General features: G+C 42.9%; 1 protein-coding gene and 1 long non-coding RNA gene across 3 annotated transcripts in view; both read left to right on the forward strand.

Annotated features, from left to right (window-relative positions):
- Positions 1-15,603, forward strand: part of TDRP (testis development related protein) — a 137,885-nt gene that overhangs the window by 61,820 nt on the left and 60,462 nt on the right. The gene's annotated exons all lie outside the window — the stretch shown is intronic.
- On the forward strand, positions 5,371-9,199 carry LOC115087970. Its single transcript, XR_003855676.1, has 4 exons — positions 5,371-6,361; positions 6,520-6,908; positions 8,473-8,527; positions 8,781-9,199. It is a non-coding gene; the product is annotated as an uncharacterized LOC115087970 (long non-coding RNA).

Here is a 15,603-nt window from a genome sequence, read left to right on the forward strand (position 1 = left end):
TAAGTTTTGTAGTCATTTATTTTATTATTCTTTGAGAGAACATGTGTAGCAAGTTCTGAGCTGAGCCATAAGGAATCTGTTGTGTAAGGGTGCTTTGAAAAGGTTTGTTTATGAAGCTAGACTAGTTTGGTGATCATGAAGAAATAAAGATAATTACAACACTGAAAGTGCACTGATGAGGCTTGTAGGCATAGAGATTACACTGATCAGATTTGTGGGAATAACCAAGGCTGCTGAAATACTAAAGGTCAAAGAGTGTGTTAAGGGTCAGCATTGAATTTTGTTCATGCTTTCCTGGCTCAATTTATAAGAAATCATATGACTTATAAAAAGCTAGTCACATTAATATATATGAGAGAAAATTTTAATGCCAACCAATTAGGAAAGTGTTAATCAAACAAGCAGGCTCACTCATTGGTTTATAAATTCGAGGCAGTGCCGTATTTGATTGACTGACTGGAACAGCTTGGGAACTCTGAGCTGACATTTATTCTGCTTTGTTTGGTAAGAGCTGCTCCTATTATAAGATATAATAAAGACTGTTGGTATTCAGTGTTTACTAGCACCCACAACAATGGAAGAAAATCATGTGATAAAAATATGGGTTTAAGTAGTGTTTGTGTGAGCTGTTGGCTTACAAGGACATGTTCAGAAGTTCCTTTTTATGCTTGGCAGCCTTACAGTTTTACTGCTAGCAGTGTTCATTTTCCTTACGAAGTATTTCTTTGTGTTTGACAGAGGCACTGCACATATTGTGCCCTGTGAGGGGTTAGTCAGAGGTAGCAGGAATGGTTTCCTGTTTCCTAAGAGTAACCAGAACTGGTCATGCTGTATCAGCAGAGCTCAAAATTAACTGTTCCATAAATGATGAATTAGTTACGTTTGCATAACTGGATTATTTCCTTGCTATCTTGAAATTTAAAGTTGATATAATAATTTAAAGATAGCTGTCACTTGTTTCTTTTGAGTGTAGTGACATGAAAATGATGTCACTAGATCTTTGAAGTGAAATTTTGAGCTTTACTTTTGATGGTTTGCTATCTATTATTTAGACTGTAAAGCATATCAGATTGTATTACCAGTGGTTAATCCTAAACCTCAGAGAACCCAGTGATGCTTTAAGCTTTTTTTTTTTATTTAATAAACAACTCTTTATTTATTTAAAATTTCCAGGCATTCTAAGCTTGACTACAATAACAAACCGGGTACCAGGCTTTAAGCTTTTTAAGGTTTGATTACCTGTTGGACATAGAATGCTTATACTGATTTATTCAATGCACTCAATTATATCACCTCCTTTATATGATTTCTCTTTAATCCTTACGTTTTAATTGAATATGACTGTGATGCATATAATTTCTTTGTACACCATCAAAAAAAATCCCAGTGGATTATTAAACCAAAAAAAATATTTTTGGAAGGAGTGGCAACTACCAATCGGTAACGTGCTTGCATTTTTATAATCATGAACTATCCACCATCGTCCTTTTGAGCGTGTTAACATGAATTAAAAAATTTTCAAGCATATTTCAAAAAATTCTTTCAACTGATATACTTGTTTCATAAGCACTTTCTTTTTATAAGAACTTTCTGAGACAGTGTAGCTACAATAGCACTGAGGGATATTAGTTTAAAATGTGTGGTATCCAAAGACATTACAGACCGACGTTCATTTGATACAATAGTGTTACTGTCCGCCCAACGGGGCCAGGTTTCAGACCAATAGGTCTTTCCTTAGGGGATGTCAGTTGTTCATAGCGCTTTTTTCTCCACCATCTCGAAATGCTACTTCTATGCTAGGTTTTAAGGCATTCACCCGCACCAACATCGCTGACCTACTTATACACCACGGCATTTCAATCATATTGAATTGAAATGTAAGGATTAAAGAGAAATCATATAAAGGAGGTGATATAATTGAGATCATTGGATATATATTGTAGATCCCTCACTTGTGTGTGATTTATTAGCATAACTGTAATGTTTTTTGAAACTTTGGCTAGTAAAGTGAAACTGCTGAAAATATCTTACCCCGTGTTAGAAAGTATATGATTAAACAGGAGCAAATATTCTGGAGCACATGATTAAAATATGTCTTATTTATTTAAAACATTGAGGCATACAAACCACAGAGCTGAATCATCTGCTGGAAGCAAGGTGTTGCCAAAAAAAGATAGACTTCGGCAACTATCAGTATGTCTAGGTGTTCACAAGAATACATCCATAAAAACTAAAAACATACAGTGCTGTACTTTAAAAAATAAAACACCTGTGCCTGTAATGTTTTTATGTTACTTTTATAATGCTGTCTTCTCTTTACCTGTTACTTCCATTCCATGACTTTAGATCTGTGCATTTTTTTCTATTTTAAATAAGGGAAAATATTTGTTGAATAAGACTCCAAGTCCTATGTTTTTAAAGAAGAGAAAAAATGTATTGCCATTTTTGTCTGTCCACCTCATACTGAAATTTTTAAATCATTGGTTTTAAAATTTTTGATTTACAACTGATACAGATTGTGTATTATATTACTGTGATATACATTGAACTTCTAATATTCTCCTAATAGGCAAATAAGGGGTGAATAGATGGCTGGTAATTTCCTGAGCGCTCAATCACACAAATGCTTAAACACTGGATGCTGGCTCCAAAACATGAAGTTAGGCCTTATATACTGATACGCCAAATTGTCAATTGTATGCCCCACTTTTATCCCTAGCAAGAAGAGGAGGAAATATCTAAGGTCAGCATTCCCTCTCATCAGCTACCAAAGAGAAACCTTGAGCCTGGTGTGAGAGATGTTCTTCCACTTCTCCTTCACTCAAAAGCTATGCTGCGATAAACATAGCGCCAGTAGGCTGGCAGTGAAAGGACATGTTTTTTAAAGCCAAGTAGTTCATTTCAGTTGCACACATGGATCATATTCTGACAACACCGACATGGAACATTATTTGTAGAGTTTTCAAAGAAGAGCAGGACAACAGCATCTTTGTAATACTTTTAGGTACCAGACAACTGAATCGGCGATGACCTGGTCAGGATAATAAGAGAAATTGGAACAATCCAGGAATCTTAAGACATTTAAAGTAAAAATGATAAAAACGTCAATATTTTGTACATAAAAAGACTTTAAAGCCCGCTGAGCTCTTCACACCACCATTGTAATGTAATCTTTGATTCACTTGTATATTCAGGCAACATTATCTTTGGTCTGACCTGCTCATTCTCTTTTGACCTGAGGAAGGGAGTATTAACTCACGAAAGTTAGCCAAGAAATGTATTAAGTTAGTCTAATAAAAAAATACCACCTTTATATATATATATATTTTTTTTTTATTTTTTTTTTCGTTGATGAACTTTATTTGTGCACAGACATTTCTAGGAAATTCCTAAATCTCTACTGAAAATTTGACAGTTCCTGTGCACCCAAAGCATGTTTCGGTTGTTTTTTGTGGTGGATGTTTGGAATGTTGCTGCTTTGGTTTTTGAAAGACTCCTCTGAGCTGCATTAAGACAAAGCATTTTCACTTTTCTCACAAATCATTTTTCTCTATTTTGTTTGCCTGAGGGGTAGATTTTAGAAGGAGCGTGCACGCGTTTCCCGGCATGTGAACATGGACACGCCGATTTAATAATAAGCGCGCGCATGTTATAAAATCAGATGGCCGCGCACATGAGTGCCAGATTTTAAAATCAGTCTTTTTTGGATTTGAATACTCCAGTGAGGCCTCACCAAAGACTGTATGGGACATTATCACTTCTTTTTTACTGCTGATTATGCCTCTGTCTGTGCTGCCCAGCATCCTTCTGCCTTAGCTGCAGCCTTCAGATTGGACACTGTTTCTCGATCTGTGCACATTAGTCTTTCTCCTCCGGTCATTTATCACATAAAGTTTCTTTGAATTTCTGCACCCCAAATGCATGACTCTGAACTTCTTGGCATTGAATCCCAGCTGCCAAACCTTCAACCACTTCTTGAGCTTTCTTAGATCACCTCTCATTCTCTTTACTACTTCAGATGTGTCCACTCTTTTACAGATCTTGGTGTCATCCACTAAAAGACAAACTATTTCTTCTAACCCTTCTGCTATACATTCACAAAGTTATTGAATAGACCCTTGAGGCACTCCACTTATTCTCCCTCCTCAGCATAGGTTCCATTTGTCACTACTTAATATCATTTCAGTCAATCAATTTGTAATACATTCCACCATTTTGAGTCCCACTCCCAAACTTTTCATTTTGTTCATGAGCCTTCTATGTGGGACAGATGATTATGCTGTGATGATTGACTGTTATTGTTTGGCATTTGCAGCTATTTGATGTTTATTTTATTATGTAATTATTTTCATTTATCCTGAGTTATCTTTTGGGTTTATGAATATATTTAAATGTATTGCGACTTAAGTAACATGTTTTAACAAATGGAATATTAAGTTTTAATAAATGAAAAGAAATAAAATGACAGTATCAACAGCTTTGCTGAAATCCAGATAAATCTCATCAATTGCTTGTTCTCGATCTATTTCTCTAGTCACCCAATCAAAACAATCAACCAGAATTATTGGACATGATCTTCCTCTGGTTAAATCATGTTGCCACTGGATTATAGATAATTCACTATCCTTTCCCATCACCGAGGTAAGGCTAACCAGCCTGAACTTTCCAGCCTTTCTCTATTAACACTTTTGTGAAGCAAGACCAATCTTGCGGCGCTACTCCTTTTTACAAGGATCTGTTGAACAAGTCTTTCAGTGGATCTTCCAGCAACACTTTGAGCTCCCTTAGTTTTTGCCTGGAAATGCTTTATCAATGACATTTTAATTTTATGGCAAGGAACTGAAGAGAGATTTAACGATTTTATTGCTTGGTTAAGTACATGCAATCCCTGCCTACGGTTTACAGCAGTTTTTCAAACACAAAATATTATATTTTTGGATATTACTATACAAAAAATACCGAATGGTTTTACAACTTCTTTGTACCGGAAACCCGTGAGTAGCAGTACTCTGTTGCACTTTACTAGTGCACACCCGTGGAGCCTCAAAGAGAATCTGCCAACTAGTCAATTCTTTAGGATTCAGCGTTTATGCTCATCTAGTGAAGATTACCAACGTGAAGCAGTAAATTTGAGTGGTTGTTTCCTGGAAAGAGGATATCCAAGACGCTGTGTGAGACGGGCATACCTCAGAGCCAAATTCACTAATCGAGAGTGGCTTTTTCTACCACGTAGGAAAGTTGAAGAGGAAATACTGACGTGTAATACCTTTCTCCCCAATGGCACCAGTGATCAAAGATGTGGTTTTTCAAAACTGGCACATTTTGCAAAGTTATGCAGAATTTGAGGTGCGACCCAGATTGTAAGTAACACATTTTGTCTGAATGAACAGCATTGTTATGCCACAGATAGACATGATGTCACCTCGTATGCTTTGGCTCTGATTGGTTGGTTTTTGGTTATAAGCTGACAGCTGATGCTTAGATGGTCTCTGTTCCTATCGATTCAACACCTCTTGAGACGACAGTCGTCCTGATGGAAGGTTGGAGTTTTTGCCAACACCAGATAAGTAATATGTTTAAGTCGGCAGCATTATAATACACATTTTTTGTCATGTAGGAATTTGGATGAATGTGAATGGAGCGGTGACATTATATATAGTTGAGAAATGGATTACCAACATGTACAGCTCCTGATGAAGCAGTTTTTCTGTGAAACATCGGCCGATTGTCGAGCTGAGCTGATGAAATAGGGTTGATGAAATACCATATAGTATTGGAATAGAGCTGATACAAAATTGGTGAAAAAGACATATTATCCTACAAAGGATTAACACCACTGTGGCTGTTTAAAAATGAAATAATATGAAACAACATACATCGTTTTCGTCATGATTGTTTAAAGAATGTTGAGAAATACTTATATTTTTTGTTAAAAAAGACATTTTGTTTAAAGATTCTGACCGCAAATGATTAGAAGACCGGACGGCCTCCTTTTGAACACCAGGTGGGCACGTTGTCAGGCTTGATAATGCGGCCATAAAAAAGTTACTGATATACTATTGTCACTATATAACATTGGTGAGTGGCGCCTCTAGTTGAAAGTAGTTGCTGTTCGATTTCCTTTTTGGATGATACTGTTATACAGACCATATCCAGGCGCAGCAGAATAAAGAGGACCATAGAGCAAGTGGCCCACCGCTACAGTTACATAAAGGATCATTTAAAGAACAAGGTGACAAGCTGGAGACCAGAGGAGAATTCCCTTGCCCTCACGCCGATAGAAGAACGCCTGATTCAATGGCTGGGATCAGACATGTTCGATGGGATGGAGGAGGACCTGGCACCACATGAACTGGGGCTAGTAAGTTACATACCTGTCAGTGTGAAGTTGGCTACAAATGTCCACACTTTTTTGCATAGGATGCTCACATTGAATGATGCAAAGTGCATATCTTATGCAAAAGAGTACATGTGCACTTCTTAACATTCATGCTTATGTCTTCTTCTTTTTTTCCACAGCTCTTATCCAGGAAACCTCTGATCCCAGCCGTGAAGTCCCAGGGACCAGCAGGGCAGCCCCAAGTCTCAGTGGCACCTTTCAACTAGATACTCTGACACAGTGGCGCGAGGAAGACGAGGAGGAGAAGCAGCAGCCACAGCAGCATCAGCTGTTATTTCAACTCCTTGGTTCACCCCTATCCCTTGCTGCCAGCCTAAATATCTCTGGCTTTATGGAGGAAACTGCCCTGTCATGGTAGCAACCAGCCCAGTCACCACCTGCCTCCAGCACACCCCGTGACCAGCGGGATGTCCAAGAGAACCAGCCCATGATTCCTGCATCGGAGGCACAGACTACACTTCAGCAGTCACCAACCCCACTACCTGCAGCACCAGCAGTGGATCCTAAGGTGCAGGCTATACTAGATTGCATTGTGAGGAGACATGGCCTACATCTTCAACATAGATGGGCAGAGATGGTGTGGTTGAAGAGGGCTCAGATTAGCCACACCAACACCGTGCAGCAGCAAACAGCAGCTCTTACACAGGGCTTTACCACCGTATCTATTTCACTAAATATTTTGACCACAGCAGTCATCTAACTCATTCAGCATTGCCAGAGCCTGCATTCATGTCATCCCCATCCTCCCAGGAGTCCACATCCTGCAGCTGTTCCCAGCTCTCAGAACAACCCAAGGTTAGCCCCCCCCCCCCCCATCCCCCAATGAAATAATCATCCCTAACCACCAAAAAGGCCATTGAGGCACACAGATGTAAAGGCTCTAAAAATTCACTCAAAGATGACTTGTCCAAACAAGCCAGGCTGGTCCTCTAAACAGACTTCTTGTGCCGGCTAGATGGAAGAAGCCTGCTGGGCCCATCCTGACTACAAAGTTCCTGTGCTGGCTTGCTGATGTGGATGGTCTATTGGCTGCCTATGTTGTCCTGCTGCTTACTTGTTATGCCCTCTTCTATGCTTTGCCTGTAGTCCTGCCTCCTTGATGTGGTCTCCAATCACAGTCCTGCTGGTTTCTCTTCCCATAATATCTCATTTCCTGGTCCTGCTGCTGGTATCTCTTCTCAACTCATCCCGCTGCTGCCTCCGTGCTGCACTCTCCGGTCCTGGTCCTGCTGGCTGCTACCTGAACTTTGCTGCTGTGGCCCTTTTGCAGTCTCTTTTTAGTGCACTCTCTCAACATGGACTGTCTGGGCCTTCGCTTGCCATCACATTTTTGTGCTGGTATCAGCTCTAACATTAGAACTGAACTGTAGCTATTGCATTGTCACTTCCTCTTTCTAGGTTCTTTTCTGTAATCATTTTGCTAAAGAATACCGGATATGTCATGTTGCCATTTATGCCCTAAAGGATGTAAGGATCCTTGAAAGTTCAAAGTCAAAGCTGAGTCAGTGAGAACGTTGTCAAGCAATTCCATCTTTTATTTAAGGGTGCGGCAGATTTCATTCCCCCGACACGGACCGTGTTTCGCCACTCCGGCTGCGTCAGGAGGAACAGAAGCCCAAACTGCCAACAGATAAAGGGAGGGTAAAGACAAACAAGGATCCAAAATGAAACAAAAATGGCTACACAGAATTGAAAATAAATAGATAAATGAATAGTTAACAGGAAAATTCCTCAACAAAGGCAATACAACATTTAGCATCCCCAGATACTAGTAAAGGAAGGGGGGAAAGGAACAGAATAGGGGAAAAAACCAGAGTGGGGGAAAGAGACATACTTTTGATCTTCTTTTCATTGTTGTTTTACACCATTTTGTTTTATTAATTTAATCAGTGTTCAGAGACATTGCATTTTGCAAGTGCTGTTCGGGCACATTAGCTTTCTGTCAATTCCTGGGTGTTCTGCTTATTATTTAACTTGTACGGTATGTACTGTCAATTTCACATATTTTACATATTCCATGTGTTGCTGATGTCTTATTCTCTCTCCCCTCCCCCCCTATTTCTTTTTGATAGTGTTTAGAGATGCAGTGATTTATAGCACAGTCCTGTCGCAGAGCTGTGAAATTGGGTATGTCTTGGCATCCGTTTACAATGTATACATTGTTGAATGTCTCTTTCCTCCGCTCTGGTTTTTTCCCTTATTCTGTTCCTTCTCCCCCTTCCTTTTCTAGTATCTGGGGATGCTAAATGTTGTATTCCTTTGTTGAGGAATATTCCTGTTAACTGTTTATTCATTTTTCTATTTTTCAATTCTGTGTAGTCTTTTTTTTGTTTCATTTTGGATCCTTGTTTGCCTTTACCCTCCCTTTATCTGTTGGCAGTTTGGGCTTCTGTTCCTCCCAATGCAGCCGGAGTGGCGAAACATGGTCCGTGTCAGGGTACCAAAATCTGCTGCACCCTTTAATAAAAGATGGAATTGCTTGGCAACGTTCTCACTGACTGATCTTTGGCTTTGAACTTTCAAGGATTCTTACATTCTTTAGCGCTATACTGCGTTTATATGGTTCTCTACCAGTGTGTGTACTGCTCATCTTCTCCACTTCTTCATTTGCCAGCACATTTTGTGGAGTCATGTAACAATGTATGTACATGTCTCCACAAAATATGCTGGTAATTTCAGTTATGATGTCTTGTGCTTTTTGATATCTTGACCTAGTAGAATGTGATTACCAAAGATGTTGAATAGCTTTTAATGTTGTGACTACAAATATTGTTTAAAATAAATGGACACATTTTTTGAAACTTAACTATTATTAACTATTTGGTTGTGCCATTTTATTGTGTGGTTTCTGTCTCAAGGTTCGACTAGGTTAGAGGTTTGGGACCCACATGATCTTGCATACTAGAGTGCCATTATCCATTCCAGCTAGGGACATTTCTCACATGCAAGACCATGTAGCCTAGGCCTTAAAAAAGGAAAGCTTATTATATGCTCCCAAAAAAGACAGCAGGAGCAAAACATGAAACTCCTTACTGTGAAGCTTTACAAGTGGCTCACGTTTCCTTTTCCAGAGAGCATACTCTTAGCTAACTATTAGGTACATGGGCATGTATGTGAAATGGGCACTCTCTAGGTAGTGTTCACTTCCATATGCTGACCCGTGGAATAGATGTAGAAATGCTTGGCTAGAAGGATTGTATCAAGGTCTTCACTCTATTGGTGACCAATAGGTTGTATAGCTATGCTAATATCATAATGCAGCTACAACAGAATATTGGCCTCTCCTATTGTGAAGATATATCACCTCTGACCAAACAGTGGGCCTTCTCTTTGGGTCTAGCACCTAATCCTGTCATCATATAACTCTTTAGTCAGAAGCCTGCTTGAAAAGTGCATAAAACTTGTGGACTTATTCATCTCTAATGAGCAGAAATTTGCAGCTGCATGTTCCAGGCCCAGAGAGTAGATAGTGTATATGTAACTCTTGTCTGGTGGTGGAATAATACAAATGAGCCCATAAGAGATAACATTGGAGCCCTTACATTTTTCCTCACGCCACCTAAAAGGCAGGAATTGCTTTCACTTTTTGAGGTATGACAGTTTAAAATATATGTAATCAACTTGTAGCCTGCTAGAACACTGAGTTATCCCAGAAAGTAGCCTCTGTGTAAAGTTCGTAGAGTCTGCTGTGTGACAACTGAGGAGCTATGGGGAGTTCAGGATAGAGTCTCCACTGCCTAAGAGCAGAAAGTGATGAGGACCATGGTGACTTGGGATCAGGCAGACTTCCACAGACTCCCTACGACCCCTTTATTTCCTTGAGTTGTTGATCAGTAGATAGTTCTGAACTAGGTGTGATATTGTGTGGTTTATGTCCCTTATTAGCATACATGGAAGCAAGTGTTTGAATATACGCTAATAAGGGACATAACACAGAGATCAGACCCAGCTCATAGCTAGGCAGAGCTGAGGTTGTACGGATTGGGGATGCAGAGATGGAGGGAATGTGGAGGGCAAGTGCTGGCATGGTGCCATCTACTTTCATGTTCGTAGGTTAACGGGGTTGGGGGGAGGGGGGAGGGGTAGCCAGATTGACAAACTAAAGAGTAGCAAATCACCTGGACCAGATGGTATGCACCCCAGTGTTCCGAAGGAACTAAAAAATTAAATGTCAGATCTATTAGTTAAAATTTGTAATCTGGGGGCGCTGTCGAGCAGCTGATGAGAGCAGTCGCATAGCCGCCGTGCTCCGCTTCCCCGGAAGCCCTCTTCCCGCCGAAATCCACGCAAACGCAGCAAATTTTTTACATCAACCACCTGAATCGTGTCCGCTTTTGCTGCCCTTCCTGCACTGATGGCTACGAAGCGAAAGACCGCGGATTTGCGGCAATTTTCTTATGGCAAGCTCGCCCCAGACCCGGAACAAGATGGCGGCCCCGATGGCGACGGAGCCACGAGCGCTGATGAACAAGCTCAGGCACTGCTCGATTCGGGCACCAGCAACTCAGCTGTTTCGGAGGGCACTCCCCTCACCAGGGAGGAAGCTAGACAATGGTTCATAGACCTTCGGGGAGATATGAAGCAGCATAAACGGGACATCATGGACTCGGTGGCTGAAGTGAAAGAGGGCCTAGCAGCCCTGGGGAACCGTGTAGATGATATTGATATTCGAGTGGAAACCCATGGGGAGGCTCTAAATACTGTGTATTCACAAGGGCTGCAACACAGTTCTGACATCCTGGCGCTGCAGGAGAAAATCGAGGACCTGGAAAATCGAAACAGACGCCATAATCTCCGTATCCGGGGGGTTCCGGAAACTACGGAGTTCACTTATACCAACTTGGTGGCTCAGCAAATATGTCTGCATATCCTCACGACCAACACGGAACATTCTAATGGAGCCACTGATCCTATGCCAGCACTGCCAGATATAATTTTGGATCGCGCACATAGGGCCTTGGGGCAGCGCAGGGACAAGCAGCCGCGGGACTTAGTCCTCTGTTTCCACAGTTTCCAGCTTAAGGAGAGAGTTTATTCGGCTTCCCGTCTCCTGAAGGAGATTATTTGGAAAAACCATCATATCTCCATTTTCCAAGATCTGGCCCCTGTCACGCTGCAAAAGCGATATGAGCTGCGGGAAGTGACCCTGGCCCTCAGAGACAAGAATATAAAATATCGGTGGACTTTCCCCTTTGGACTGCTCTTTCAAGTTCAGGGGGTGACCTACAAGATCAAAAACAAAGTGGAGGCGCTGGAGGCCTTCGCCAAGGCACAGATTCCGGCGCCGTTCCAGGCCCCCAAGATGGCGGCACCGCCGGACAGATTGGACACAGCTCCCAGATGGCAGCGCACGGATAAGGGTGGGAAGAGGCTGCGGCGACAGTCTGATCTTCGCCATTCGCCCCTGCAGGATCAAGGCTGATTGGTCCTGATTGGCTGGTTCAGCTCTGGGACTGTCTCATTTAGTGCAACTTTGCTTGTTCACTGCAAAGATGAGCACATGCCACCTGATGCACATGTGGCTGGGATCACTGAACATTCAGGTGTACTCTGCGTTGGATTTCCAGTTGTTTTCTATAAGCTGTTATAGTTCTAGGTAGTTATTTAGTTTACTGGTTTTTTGCTCTGTTGTGTGGCGGGGGGAGGGGGGGGAGTGGTGCGACCTGGTGACTGTTGGGCGTCGGGTGTTCCAGGTCCCCATTTTATGTGCCCAGTGGTTAATTGGGTGGGCACAGTTGGATTGATGGGTAACAGATCGGGAGTTACATACCTTTTTGGGATTTTGGGCTTGGGGAAGAGGTTTGGGGAACTTGCACCTTTTTACCGGTCCTCTTTAGCGGGAGGGGGTCTTTACCTCATAGCTCTGGATGACTATGGCACACTACATGACTCATGGCTACTAAACTCTTATCTCTTAATGTGAAGGGGCTGAATACCCCGCGCAAGCGTTTGCTGCTCAAATGGGAGCTTCAACGGCAGGGGGCGGGAATAGCTTTTGTCCAAGAGACGCATGTCAGAAAACATCATGAACGCTTATTAGTCTTCCCTCAGTACCCTGTTTCTTACTGGGCCGCTAGCACTAAGGAACTGAAATATGCGGGGGCAGGTATCTTGCTCTCCTCGACGTGTGTACATGAGGAGTTATTTAAATTAATAGACCCTAACGGTAGATTTATTTTTTTGAAAATTAGGGTGGGTAAGACTATCCTCTCCTTACTAAATGTTTATTTCCCCAATACAGATCAAGCCGCTCTTTTGACTCGTATTGATGAGATATTACTGTTGCACTCCGAAGGGGATTTAATACTGGGGGGTGATTTCAACGCTACTTTGTCCCCCTCTTTGGACAGTAGCACGGGTATTAGTACCGCTCACAGGTATCGATCTCAATGGCGAGGATTTCTTGATAGATGGTGTATGGTAGATATTTGGCGACAGAGATACCCACACTCTCGCTCTTACTCCTTCTACTCACATCCCCATAGCACCTATACTAGGATTGATTACTTTTTTGTTTCTGCACAGATGCAAAATAGGGTACGGAAAACAGAAATAGACCACATTACCTGGTCTGACCATGCCCCAATTTGGATAGAAGTTGACCTCCAGGATGCTGCCCCCGGGTACAGGCAGTGGAGACTTAATGAAAGCCTACTTAAAGATCGTGCTTTTGTTGCAAAGATTGACTCCCAGTTGCAGTGCTTTTTTCGGGAAAACCAGACGGGGGACACGAATCCCATGGTCACCTGGGAATGCTCTAAGGCCGTGCTGCGGGGTCTATTTATCTCTCAGGCAGCCTATTGCAATAAGACTCAGGAGGCAACCCGGCGTCGATTGCTAGCAGACTTGGGGGTCCTTACTGCACAACATAGCGCCACTTCATCACCCTCTGTTTACCACCGCCTCCTCCAGATTAAGGACCAACTCCGATCACTGGATGATGAGGCTATAAGCCATCATATGCTTTTGTTGAAGCAGAAATTCTTTGAGGGGGGTAATAAAGCCGGGCGGTATCTGGCACAAAAGCTGCGGGCCGCGAGGGCCCAGGCGAACGTTGCTAAGATAGTTGCCTCCGGGGGGTCTACTCACACTACGTCTGATAGTATAAGGTGCGCTTTTACAGATTTTTATTCACATCTTTACTCATCAGATGGCGCGATCTCTGACTCTGCTATTACTGACTTTCTTGCATCTGTGCAACTACCTTCCCTATCTGAATCTCAGCGGGCTTGTCTTGATAAGCCCATTGAGCCTGACGAAGTACTCGCTGCCATTAAACACTTGAAGTCCGGTAAAGCCCCCGGTCTCAATGGTTTTACTGGCGGTTATTACCGCAAATTCTCCCATATTTTGGTGGGACCTTTGACAGACGCCTTCAATTCCCTTTTACAGGGGTCGGCTATTGGACGGGACGCTAATACTGCCGGTATCACGGTGTTGCCTAAACCAGGTCGTGATCCCACCAAGTGTAGTTCCTTTCGACCCATTTCCTTAATAAACATCGACCTTAAAATTCTAGCTAGGGTACTGGCAGCTCGACTTAATGGGGGTCTTACCATGTTTAGTACATAATGATCAGGTGGGTTTTGTGCCGGGTCGCTTGGCGGCAGACAATGTCCGGAGGATTGTGGATATTATTGACCTGGTACATGCAGATGGGGTGCCAGCTGTCCTTCTTTCTCTTGATGCAGAGAAGGCTTTTGACCTGGTGCATTGGCCTTTCCTCTTTCAGACACTAACCACTATGGCTTTTGGCCCCTCTTTTGTGATGTGGCTGGAAAAATTATATGACCAGCCTTCCGCTCGAGTTAAGGTTAATGGCAGCTATGGCACACCGTTTGCCATTCAAAGGGGTACTCGGCAGGGGTGCCCCTTGTCGCCCTTATTATTTGCCCTTTTTCTTGAACCTTTTACCACCAGTGTGCGCCACTCCCCGGGGATATTGGGAGTCCGGAAGGGGAACCATCATTTTAAGATATCATTGTTTGCGGATGATGTGATGCTCACTATTACCGACCCAGGGTCCTCGCTCCCACAGGTTATGGCAGAGTTAACACGCTTTACCTTAGTGTCCGGGTTGAAGGTTAATTATGATAAGTCGGAGATTCTTAATCTCACCCTGTCTCCTTCCGAGGTGCAGTCCTTGGAGCGCCAATTTCCTTTTAAATGGGCCACTGTCTCCCTTAAATATTTAGGTGTTCGACTAGGTTCCAAGAATAGTCAGCTGTATGCCTTAAACTACGCCCCTTTAGAGCAAACTCTCCGTAAGGACTTACATAATTGGCAGCATCAGATGCATTCTTGGTTGGGCAGGCTTGCCGTTACCAAAATGAATGTCCTACCTCGGCTTCTCTATTTCTTTACCACGATACCTATCCTTTTGCCTACTACTGTATTAACGAAGTGGCAGCAAATGCTTTGCAGTTATATCTGGCGCAAGCGACCTCCAAGAGTGGCAAGGGCGACACTGTACAGGACCAAATTGCAGGGGGATGTCCAGCTCCCTAATTTGCTGTGGTATTACCTGGCGGCTCAGCTTAGAGCATTGGTAGCCATTCATCGAACCTCTGACATACCACAGTGGGTGTTATTGGAACAGGCATTGGTGGGGAGGGTCCCTCTCACTGCTATTCCCTGGCAGCCACCTATGACTGGGGAACATATTGCATATTTACCCTTCGCTCTCCGTACCGTTCTTCAGGTCTGGCGTCAGTGGAAGGCCAGGCTGGTGGGGTCCGAAAGGTACACTACACTGACTCACCTACACACCGACACTGTTTATCCCATTCGCGATACTTCAGCGGTAGCTCAACGGTGGCTGTCAGCGGGTATCACTAGACTGACGAATGTGCAGTCTCAAGGGACCTTGTTCACCTTTGAGCAGTTACGTAGCCGAACCAATCTGGGTGACGAGGACTTTTTGCATTATGCTAAGCTTTACCATTTTGTCCAGCGGGGACTCCGGGGGGGCACCCTAAAACTGACGGGTACTCTTTTTGAGGCCTATTGTAAGCAAGCTTCTACTGTGCGGGGTGTCATCTCCAAAATATATGGTCTCCTTAACGGCCTATCAAAAACAATCCCGCGTCACCGCACATTATGGGACCAGGACTTACCCTCCCCACTGGAGGACACTGACTGGGATATTATATACTCATTAGCCCATAAATGCTCCGTCTCAGCCAGTCTACAGGAAAACTGTT

Source organism: Rhinatrema bivittatum, chromosome 3 (assembly GCF_901001135.1).
Source record: "Rhinatrema bivittatum chromosome 3, aRhiBiv1.1, whole genome shotgun sequence".
Taxonomy (NCBI): Eukaryota; Metazoa; Chordata; class Amphibia; order Gymnophiona; family Rhinatrematidae; genus Rhinatrema; species Rhinatrema bivittatum.